The sequence below is a fragment of the Silene latifolia genome, chromosome 2, assembly GCF_048544455.1.
Source record: "Silene latifolia isolate original U9 population chromosome 2, ASM4854445v1, whole genome shotgun sequence".
NCBI classification, from domain to species: domain Eukaryota; kingdom Viridiplantae; phylum Streptophyta; class Magnoliopsida; order Caryophyllales; family Caryophyllaceae; genus Silene; species Silene latifolia.
The window spans coordinates 157328704-157338063 of record NC_133527.1 but is presented as its reverse complement, the minus strand read 5'-3'; the positions used below and the strand labels follow the sequence as shown (position 1 = coordinate 157338063).

The window sequence follows — 9360 nt, the reverse complement described above, 5'->3', positions numbered from 1 at the left end:
GACCTCAGGCTCTCCGAGTCGACTCCCCGAGTCTCTTAACTCGACTCTGAGTGTTTTCAGTTGACTCGCAAACTCGCTGATCTGAGTCGCCGAAGCGTTGCTTATTTGTTACGCTTCTTCTGATCAAATAAATGGCGCTTTTCGACATCAATTAGATGATCTTCCGCATCCTCTAATTTTAACTCGAATTCAGGTAATTTTATGAATTGTTGTGCAAATTGATGTTTTTGATGCTTTAATTACTTAATTGTTTGGCTTACGTTAAATTTGGTGTTTTTTGTTACTTTTGTGAACGGAGGAGGAGAGCAAATTGTGGCGGAGGAGTTGCCAGCGATTGTGAAGGAGGTTGTTAGGGTTGAGATGGTTAGCGATAGTCCTTTTAGCATGAAATAGCTCTTATTTCTGATTGATTACTAACTGATAATTGTAGTTGAGTACATGATTACGTGAATTGAGTTATAATCAGTGTTTAAATTAATTTTTTTAGTTATGATTGAAATACGCCTAGCTCTAAATTGTTAGACGATTATTAGCTGTATATTTAATCGTATTATAAGTCTTGATTCATGATTCTGTCAGTATGGAAGTCAATATGATTTTCAGTAATCGAAACTAGAACTTTGAGACTCCTGGAATTACTGCTGCAAAAAACTATTTTAGATATTCTTTACTTATCATGGAGTGCCTTCTTAGACTCATTGCTTATATATGATTTCTTAAACTCATTGCAGTAACAATACAATAACAACGGGGTAACAACACAATAATACCAAAATAACACCAGAATAACACGGAGTAACAACACAATTTCATTTGCAAAACGTCTCTAAATTCCTACTATTTTATATGCTTATTCAGTTACACCTATATGAATCTCCCCTAGTTCACCCTTTAATTGAATGGAGCAGCTTGTCAATTTCATTATTCGGCCTCTTAGGTATGATGCCATTTTCAATTTTTCATTCAAATTACTTGTTGAGCTGCCTCCTCTTATTCTATTTTTAATTATTTCCCGCAGTTTTCACACATTTGCGAAATGATTTCTTCATATTTGAGTCTATAGTTTTGAACTTTACATTGAGTTGTGTAAAGTATAAATTCTCTTGATGCTAATTTCGTTGCACGATTAAAAATACGGCAATAGTAAGGTACATACAAGCAAACAAGCTATGAATTTGGAATAGTTATCCAAGAATGGTTTTAACCGTTTTTACTGCAAGGGGTTAGTGAGAATTAGTAATTACTTCAATGCTGATCATCATGATTGAGAGACTTATGACTTTTTGGCTCAGGTACTTCACTGTTTTCTAATGAACACAAACGACACTGTGGCAAGAATACTGCTCATCTTGATCGAAAAGAGCCTCACTTAAAGCTTTTTGGGACCAACAAATTGTTGAAGTAACTTTCTGATGCAGAGCCAGCAGAGGATTCATGACATCGGAGCATCCTTAATGGAACCTTTTAATAAGCTGGTGATGTATTTCTGTAGTTGTGCGATAATCATTGCAATCTCCTTTGCTCGATTCCCACTTCTTTGATTAAAGTACCCCTCACAATGAATATAAAAGGTATAGGCGCTTTCTAATGGTGGAATCTTCTAATTCTTCCAATCCGACCCAAAACCGTTTCTTATAAAATGTTATAAAGTTACTCTCTTCGTCTCAATAATTTGTTTACCTTTGATTAAAGTACCCCTCACAATGAATATAAAAGGTAAATAAATGACTAAGAGGGAAAGAGTGAAATTTTGTATGAACTTGAACAATATTTTCTTTTGTTTAGCCTATTTAATCGGGGCTTAGTTTGGTCTTTTATTGTTCTTGTAGATGTAGAATCTTATTGAATAATAATGTTGTATTTGTTGCTAGCTGCCCGATTTGAGGAGCTCGATGTTGGGCTAAATTGTTCTTCATAATGTGTCTGGTGATGATGATGATGATGATGTTGGGCTAAATTGATCTTCATAATTTGATTATTTTAGTGTTCTTTTGTTTTGAATCACCTTGGCTTTTCCACCAAATATGCATTCTTTAAGCCCTCTACCAAGGTTGGTTCTACTGTTAATCGATTTTCGTTGCATGTTTCTGATTGCGAGTATACTCTTAATTCCGCATGTCTGCTCTCTTTTACTAATCAATTATTAGATGAATTGGAGATGGGCTAGCGGCATGTACCACCCGGAAGTAGATCATTGCGCTGCACAGGTAAATTGTCAATATGTGTAAATTGAAGCCTATTAGCTCAATTGGTAGAGTATCGTGTAATAACACGAATGGTGTGGGTTCAAATCCCACATAGGCTATATTACTTACAAGTTTTTACATTATACTCATTTCTTTCGTATTACAAGTCGTCTAATAAAAATTATAAATCGTTTACTAACATCGCAGTAACAACGCAATAACACCGGAGTAAAAACACAATAACACCAGGAACAACAGAATAACAGCAGAATAACACCAGAATAACACCGGAGTAAAAGCACAATAACACCAGAATAATAACGGGGTAACACGTGATAAAAAAAAGTAACATAATGAGAAAATTAGAGATGAATGACCAAGATCCAATCTTACATGTCATATAAAACCACTGTCATTTACTTATTTTCTCATTTTTCTAATGTTACTTTTTTTTTTTACTTTAATTTTTTTTTAACTCGTGTTATTATGCTGTTATTGTGTTTTTTTTACCACTTTGATTTTTTTTCTCTTGTGTTTTTCTTTAATTTTCTCATTATGTTACATTTTTTTTCCTTTTCTTTTTTGTACCGGATTTTTTTTACTTTAATTTTTTTCTCTTTTTTTTTACCTCGTGTTATTATGTTGTTATTGTGTTTTTTTTGAACTTTGATTTTTTTTACGACTTTGATTTTTTTTCTCTTTTTTTACCACGTGTTATTGTGCTGTTATTTTGCGGTTATTGTTATTCTGGTGTTATTGTGATGTTATTCCGATGTCACTTAGATTTGTTTACTACTTTGATTTTTTTACTTTTTCCTACCACATGTTATTGTGCTGTTATTCTCCTGTTATTGTTATTCCGGTGTTATTGTGATGTTATTCCGGTGTCACATAGATTTTTTTACTACTTTGATTTTTTTACCCTTTTTTTTACTACATGTTATTGTGCTGTTATTTTGGTGTTATTGTTCTTCTGGTGTTATTGTGATGTTAATCCGGTGTCATTTTGATTTTTTTTATTACTTTGATTTTTTTTGCTCTTTTTTTACTTACGTGTTATTATGCTGTTATTCTGGTGTTATTGTGATGTTATTCCAGTGTCACTCTGATTTTTTAACTACTACTTTGATTTTTTTTACTTTTTTTTTCCTTCGTGTTATTGTGTTGTTATTCTGGTGTTATTGTGATGTTATTCCGGTGTCACTTTGATTTTTTAACTACTACTTTGATTTTTTTTTACTTTTTTTCCGGCGTTATTGTAATGTTATTCCAGTGTCACTTTGATTTTTTAACTACTACTTTGATTTTTTTTACTTTTTTTTTTCCCGTGTTATTGTGTTGTTATTGTAGTGTTATTTTGGTGTTATTGTAGTGTTATTCTGATGTTATTGTACTGTTATTGTGGTGTTATTCTCATGTTTCTCTAATTTTCGCAAAAGGCAAATATAAGAGAAATGAGATGGGTCACCGTGTAATACAAATATACAATGGCGATTTGCATCGACCGACATGCTACAGTTGCTATAAAAGCAAATGTTATGAACTGTTTCAACTTCCGTAAATGATATAGTGTTAACAAAATAAATGTTTGGTATAGCTCATTTCCGATCCACGCCCACATTTGATCACATTTATCACGGACACCAGCTAAGCATGAACAATGTTGCACAACACGAATGTCAAATTTCTGGTTAATCTACACTTAGTCCATTGCCTCCATTCATGCTAACTGCTAACATAGCGCAGTACTTGAGACGGAGGTTTTGTGAAGCCCTCTCCCCTTTATATTGAATTTGCCTTGTTTATAGGTTTATAATTCTAGATGAAGAAATAGGTGACAACCATTTTTTTTGTAAATTTGTGTGAATTTATTAGGAAGAAAGACAACACATACATTGGAACAACATGGCATATTATCTTCAAACTAGAGAACGTGAACCAAAACGGAGTCTACAAACTGAGATTAGCACTTGCAATGGCGAATCAGGTAGAATTACAGGTAATGTCATGTCTTCAGAAATTCTAACACGACAGTTCAACTTGCACTAATAGTCAACCTATTTTTGGTTGGAACTCAAAGATATACATGCAAAAGACTCATTTCGTAGCAATTCTAACACGACAGTTCAACTTGCAGACAGACGTTAAGGCGTTGAACCACCATTACAATGTATGATGGTTTGTGAGAGGCCATAGGATCAATCACAATTAATTTGGGCTAAATTAGAGAGGTAAGCAAAAGTGCAAAACTACCCCTCATCGAGTCATAGCGTTCATAATAGCAGCAACGACAATAAAAATTGCACCTAGATTGACCAAAAATAAGGTGCAAGGAACAAACATAATACATCCATCACCATGCTCATTAGTCTGAATAACTGTCAGGAACTGATTCAAGTGGCTCAGTCTTCCATTTGTGATTGTAAAGCTGCTTGCTTGCCGGCCGTCTTGTATAGGCTAGACCTTCTTAGTACCGACGCTGTATCCATATCCTTCAATGCTGACAAGCTGCAGGATAGTAAATTTGGATTAACAGTACATTAAGTTTTTGGAGGAAGAAACATTTTAAACAATGCGATTATCACCAACTTGTTTCAATTTTGTAACACTTACTCCAACTTCTTCTCGTCCCTTGCATTCCCACTACCTTAAGATTTTGGTAAAAGATAAAATGGAAAACTAAAGGCAGAATTAGAAAAAGTATTCACCCGATTTTTAGCCTAACCGGAGATGTACAAGAAAGCCATTAAGCATTATAGCTCAGCATAACTGAATTTACGAATATCTAAATGATGACCCGCTATCTGTCAGAAATTTTAGATGTCGTCCCATTTGACAAAAGTATCGAATTAACAGCTGAATGATGCAATTCTCAACAGAATGTTCATCATGGGTGGAGACCCTCTGCCCGGGATCAATTTTTACCGTTGCTCCATCATCAATCACCTTATGCACCACCGCACTTCTCAATTTCGTGCAATCCTCTGCCCGGGATCGAAACCCGATACGATTCACCAATACTTATGACAATATGAACACGACATCAATCGGCAACAAACCTGATTAAACCACCACGAACTCCTCTGACCTGATGTTCCATCTTCATCGCCGACAACAACTAGCCAGTACACCCGCGACGCTGCCCAGAAACGAACCACCGTGCTCCTTCAATTGCAACCAACAGCGAAACCCAACGCCTCACTCAACCTTAATTTCGTCCACCACCATCACCAATTTAATCTTGATCACTACTATATATTTACTCTCCTCAGTCAAGCAATCAATCAATTAATTACGAATTTTTTTATTAAGAAGGATAATTAGCTTAATTACGAGTAATAATATGAGATGTTGTTTGGTAATTGAACCTTGATTTCGCGAGCGAGGTAAACTAAGCTGAATTTGCCCTTGCCGAGAGGTTTACCGATCTCGAAATCAGCGAGGGACCAATTGCGCTTGATGCTAGGATTTGGAGGAATTTGGGGATTTTGTGGTTGTTGATTCTGAGGTTTTGGGGATCTTTGAGGAAGTTTGGAGATGTGATGCCATTTTCACTGTGATACAGAGATTTGAGAAAGTAATGGAGGAAGTACGACTGTACGAGTGTTTAATGGCTGAGTTTTTATTTGTTCTTTGAGTTAATCTAAGCCGTGTAATTTTTCTAATTTAATGGCCCAAATTTTCCAAACCCACAACTCACCGTAAGAACCAAACTCACGAGATCCCGCCTATATATATATATATATAGAGGGGGTCAGGTACGAACTAAATTACGGTGCAAACCGTACGAACTAACCCAAAACAATAAAACACGCGCTGACATTTCATTTTAAAACTATTTTTCCACTCCACCTCATATTTGCTCCCTGACATTCAATTATTCATATCCTCTTCCTCTCTCATCCCAACACACAGGCCACGACCTCCGATGGCCGACGCCGGACCACCAATCACGGCCGAAAAACGCAGACAACCCCACCAAACGACTACCTAATCTACCAGCTGAAACAATTAGACACCCTCCCACCACAAACAATGAACTTTGATCGCCTCCCACCACTTCCACCGCTAGCCATCACTTCCACCGTTGTCCATCGCTACCACCATCGGTTGCCACTTCCATGACCACTCCTACCATCTATATTTTCGTCGATGACCCTTCCCAAGAACGAATTTTAGTCTATTATAGCAAAAATGTTAGATTCAATTCTTATTTTAATCTTTGTTGTTTAGTATTTTGAATCTATTGAATTGTAAAGATTTAAGAATTAGTTTAATGCGAAAAGATAAGATTACAATAAAAAAAATTGTTTTTAGGTGTGAATTTTAATTAAGAAATTGGGTTTATAAAAATTGGGAAGATTTGACTATGTACATTTGTGTGAAGTATTGAACTCATGGTGTTCCAGGCATTGAATCTCTGACACTGTGGACTCGAGGAATAGAGAATTAATCGGACTGATTCATGAGTATGTAATTTTGCTGCAGAATGTTGATTGCCTCAAACTGACAACTTTGGAGATTGACAGTCGGCTTTGTTTTAGGTTGTAGCCAAGGTATAATGATAACGAATTGGTGCGACTCAAAATAAGTTCTTTAAATTGTTGGCAAAATTAAAACAAGAGGTTAGTTGGTTTTAATCCCATATGAAAGTTATTGTTTGCCTGTTGGGTGTTGTGGTGTGTTTTACTTAAACACAATTCTTCGCATTCTGTGCATTATAGAATGTAGATTCCTTGACCATACTTGTTTTGGGAAAAGACGGTGTTGGTAAATCTTCGACTGTCAACTCGATTATTGGTGAAAACGTGGTTGCTATTAATCCTCTTGGTGCTTTTCAGGTGTGCTCTTCAATCTTATCTTCTGCAGTTTTTTGTTTCACTGTGCAAAAAGAAGCAGACTCTTCTTGGAATAGTTAAAAGCAGTTTTTAAATAGGAATATTATAGGCCTCCTAATAATAATAATCAACCAAATGGGTATCCTCGTTGATGAACTTGAGTGTATTATCTGATGTGTTAATAAAGCCGGAAACATGAGGAGATGATTAATAGTTCTAATAGAAATACATGATCATTTGTTATCAGTTTTTAGTAAAATCCATCTGTGTATACCGTGTTTCAATGAATGAGCGGTTTCCTTGTACTTAAATTGTCCATGTCTTAAATGGAGTGTATAGACTATAGAGCGACTATATATTTGTTCTTCAAGATGATCATCTAAGCTGTAATCTAAGTAAGTAACTGAGTTTTAATACAATACTTTTGTTAAGCACATTCGACTGCAAAGACTATTGGCTATGTGGTACATTGTGTACAGCTGAAGTTACTTAACAGAGTTGAGCACATTGTACTGAATTGCTTAACAGAGTTGAGAAATGCTATATTAGACCAAATGCAGGTACTCCGGTTTTGGCGCATCAGATTCAATTTCGACAGCTGCAACTCAGTATATCACATTCCTTACAACTGCAAAGTTAATTTATGTTCTTTTTTGTTTACTAATTTATAAGAAAGGTTTTGATTGTCAGTTTAAAGGGTTGGTATCGTTCTGTACAAAGCTTTACAACAAGCTGATGTTTGTGTTACTTCATACGAATATCACACGGACAGCTAAGGAAGAGAAACAAAGGCACATTTTCATTAATTTGTTGTTGTTGTTGTTGTAAAGGTTTTGACTGTACTGCCTGATACACAAAATAGTTATCAATTGAGAATAATGCAGACTGCAGTAACAAATTTTGCACTTCCCATCCTCCATGCTCTATTGTCGTATACTCTTAGACTAAGTCCATTGCGGTATAGAGAGGTGGTTTCCAAGCAAGGTGAGCTAGAACCAGAACTTTTAGGATAGCAAAAGCCAAGACGATGAACGAGCATGGCGGTTCAAGTTATGGGGATCCAAGAACGTTGTCAGGATTGGGAAGAGAATCTAAAGCAAGGCGATGAGTATTATGAATAATTTTATCAATGATATTTTCGGGAAGCTTGCTCAGGAGTCTTCTAAGCTTACAAAGCCGACGATTACGCCGAGGGAGATTTAGACCGGTGTCACACTTGTTCTTTATGGTGAATTGGCGAATCATGCTGTTTCCGAAGGGACTAAAGTTGTTACTAAGTTTACTAGCTTTTGATTAATTAGACGTGTATTCTGATATATTAGTAGTATAGTAGTAGTTGATTATAGTTGTTTTCGGAAATTGGAGAATGTTGAATGCAAATTAGTAGTATAATAGTAGTTGAAGATCTGATAAATGATGTGCATAATATGGGATCTTATAACAGGAACCCAACACGATTATTGTTATTTATTATGCTTCTCTGCTTCGTTTCATGTATGGGGAAGAGATGTGTATATAGCAAGGTAAAGTGTATTTAGCAAGGCAAATGAGTGTATCTAGCAATCTAAAATAGTGTATCTAGTAAGGTAGATAAGTGTATCTAGCAATGTCAAGGAGTATATCTAGCAAGATAAAGAAATGTATCTAGCAAGATAAAGAAGTGTATTTAGCAATCTAAAAAAGTGTATCTAGCAATCTAAAAGTGTGTATCTAGTAAGGTAAGGGATTGTATCTAGCAATCTAAAAGAGTGTATCTAACAAGGTAAAAGAGTGTATCTAACAAGTTGCATGATTGATTCGACTCAAAAGAATGCAAATCTATGTAACTAATGAAGTAATAAGTTCACAGGAAGTTGGAGTCGAAGTGCTTTGGAACAATCATGTCGTTCAATTCCGAAACCATGTAGTGTGTTACATAATGGGCTTAATGATGATCTCAGAAATGCTTTTCTACAACAGAGTACAGTAGTCGAAAATGGCCCTACCTGTAAAAGGGAGAGCACCACTTTGAAGAGTTCTTATTTTCTGGAAAAACCTGATGAAAACGATCTATCAAGTAGAAGTAAGAAGGTTGTCGTTAGAAGTTCTTACTTTAAGCATAAACCGAGAAGAACGTTAGAGACTGATGAAAACAGCCGGAGTTCATTCAAAGAGAACTCTTCTGTTGCTGCTGAAAGTGAGATTATAAGGCCAGAGACTGATTTAATAGGGAATGATTTTAATGAAGACAAAATAATGAAAAGAAAAGCCTCTTCTAATGAAATTTACATAGAGGTTGGTATCTTTTTTTTTGTTCTGTCTCTGCTGTATAAGTACCAAATTTATGTTTGTGTAAT

At 35.4% G+C, this 9360-nt stretch overlaps 2 long non-coding RNA genes across 3 annotated transcripts; one reads left to right on the top strand and one right to left on the bottom strand.

Moving 5' to 3' along the window:
- Positions 1-4120: 4120 nt before the first annotated feature.
- LOC141643180 (uncharacterized) lies at positions 4121-5865 on the bottom strand. Its single transcript, XR_012543656.1, has 2 exons — positions 4895-5865; positions 4121-4694 (listed from the first exon to the last, which is right to left on the bottom strand). It is a non-coding gene; the product is annotated as an uncharacterized LOC141643180 (long non-coding RNA).
- A 99-nt stretch (positions 5866-5964) lies between these two features.
- Positions 5965-8438, top strand: LOC141643181 (uncharacterized). Of its 2 annotated transcripts, XR_012543658.1 has the most exons (3): positions 5976-6382; positions 6596-6811; positions 6911-8438. It is a non-coding gene; the product is annotated as an uncharacterized LOC141643181 (long non-coding RNA). The 2 variants fall into 2 exon arrangements; XR_012543657.1 differs by having other exon boundaries at positions 5965-6382; positions 6596-8438.
- The last annotated feature ends 922 nt before the right edge of the window (positions 8439-9360 follow it).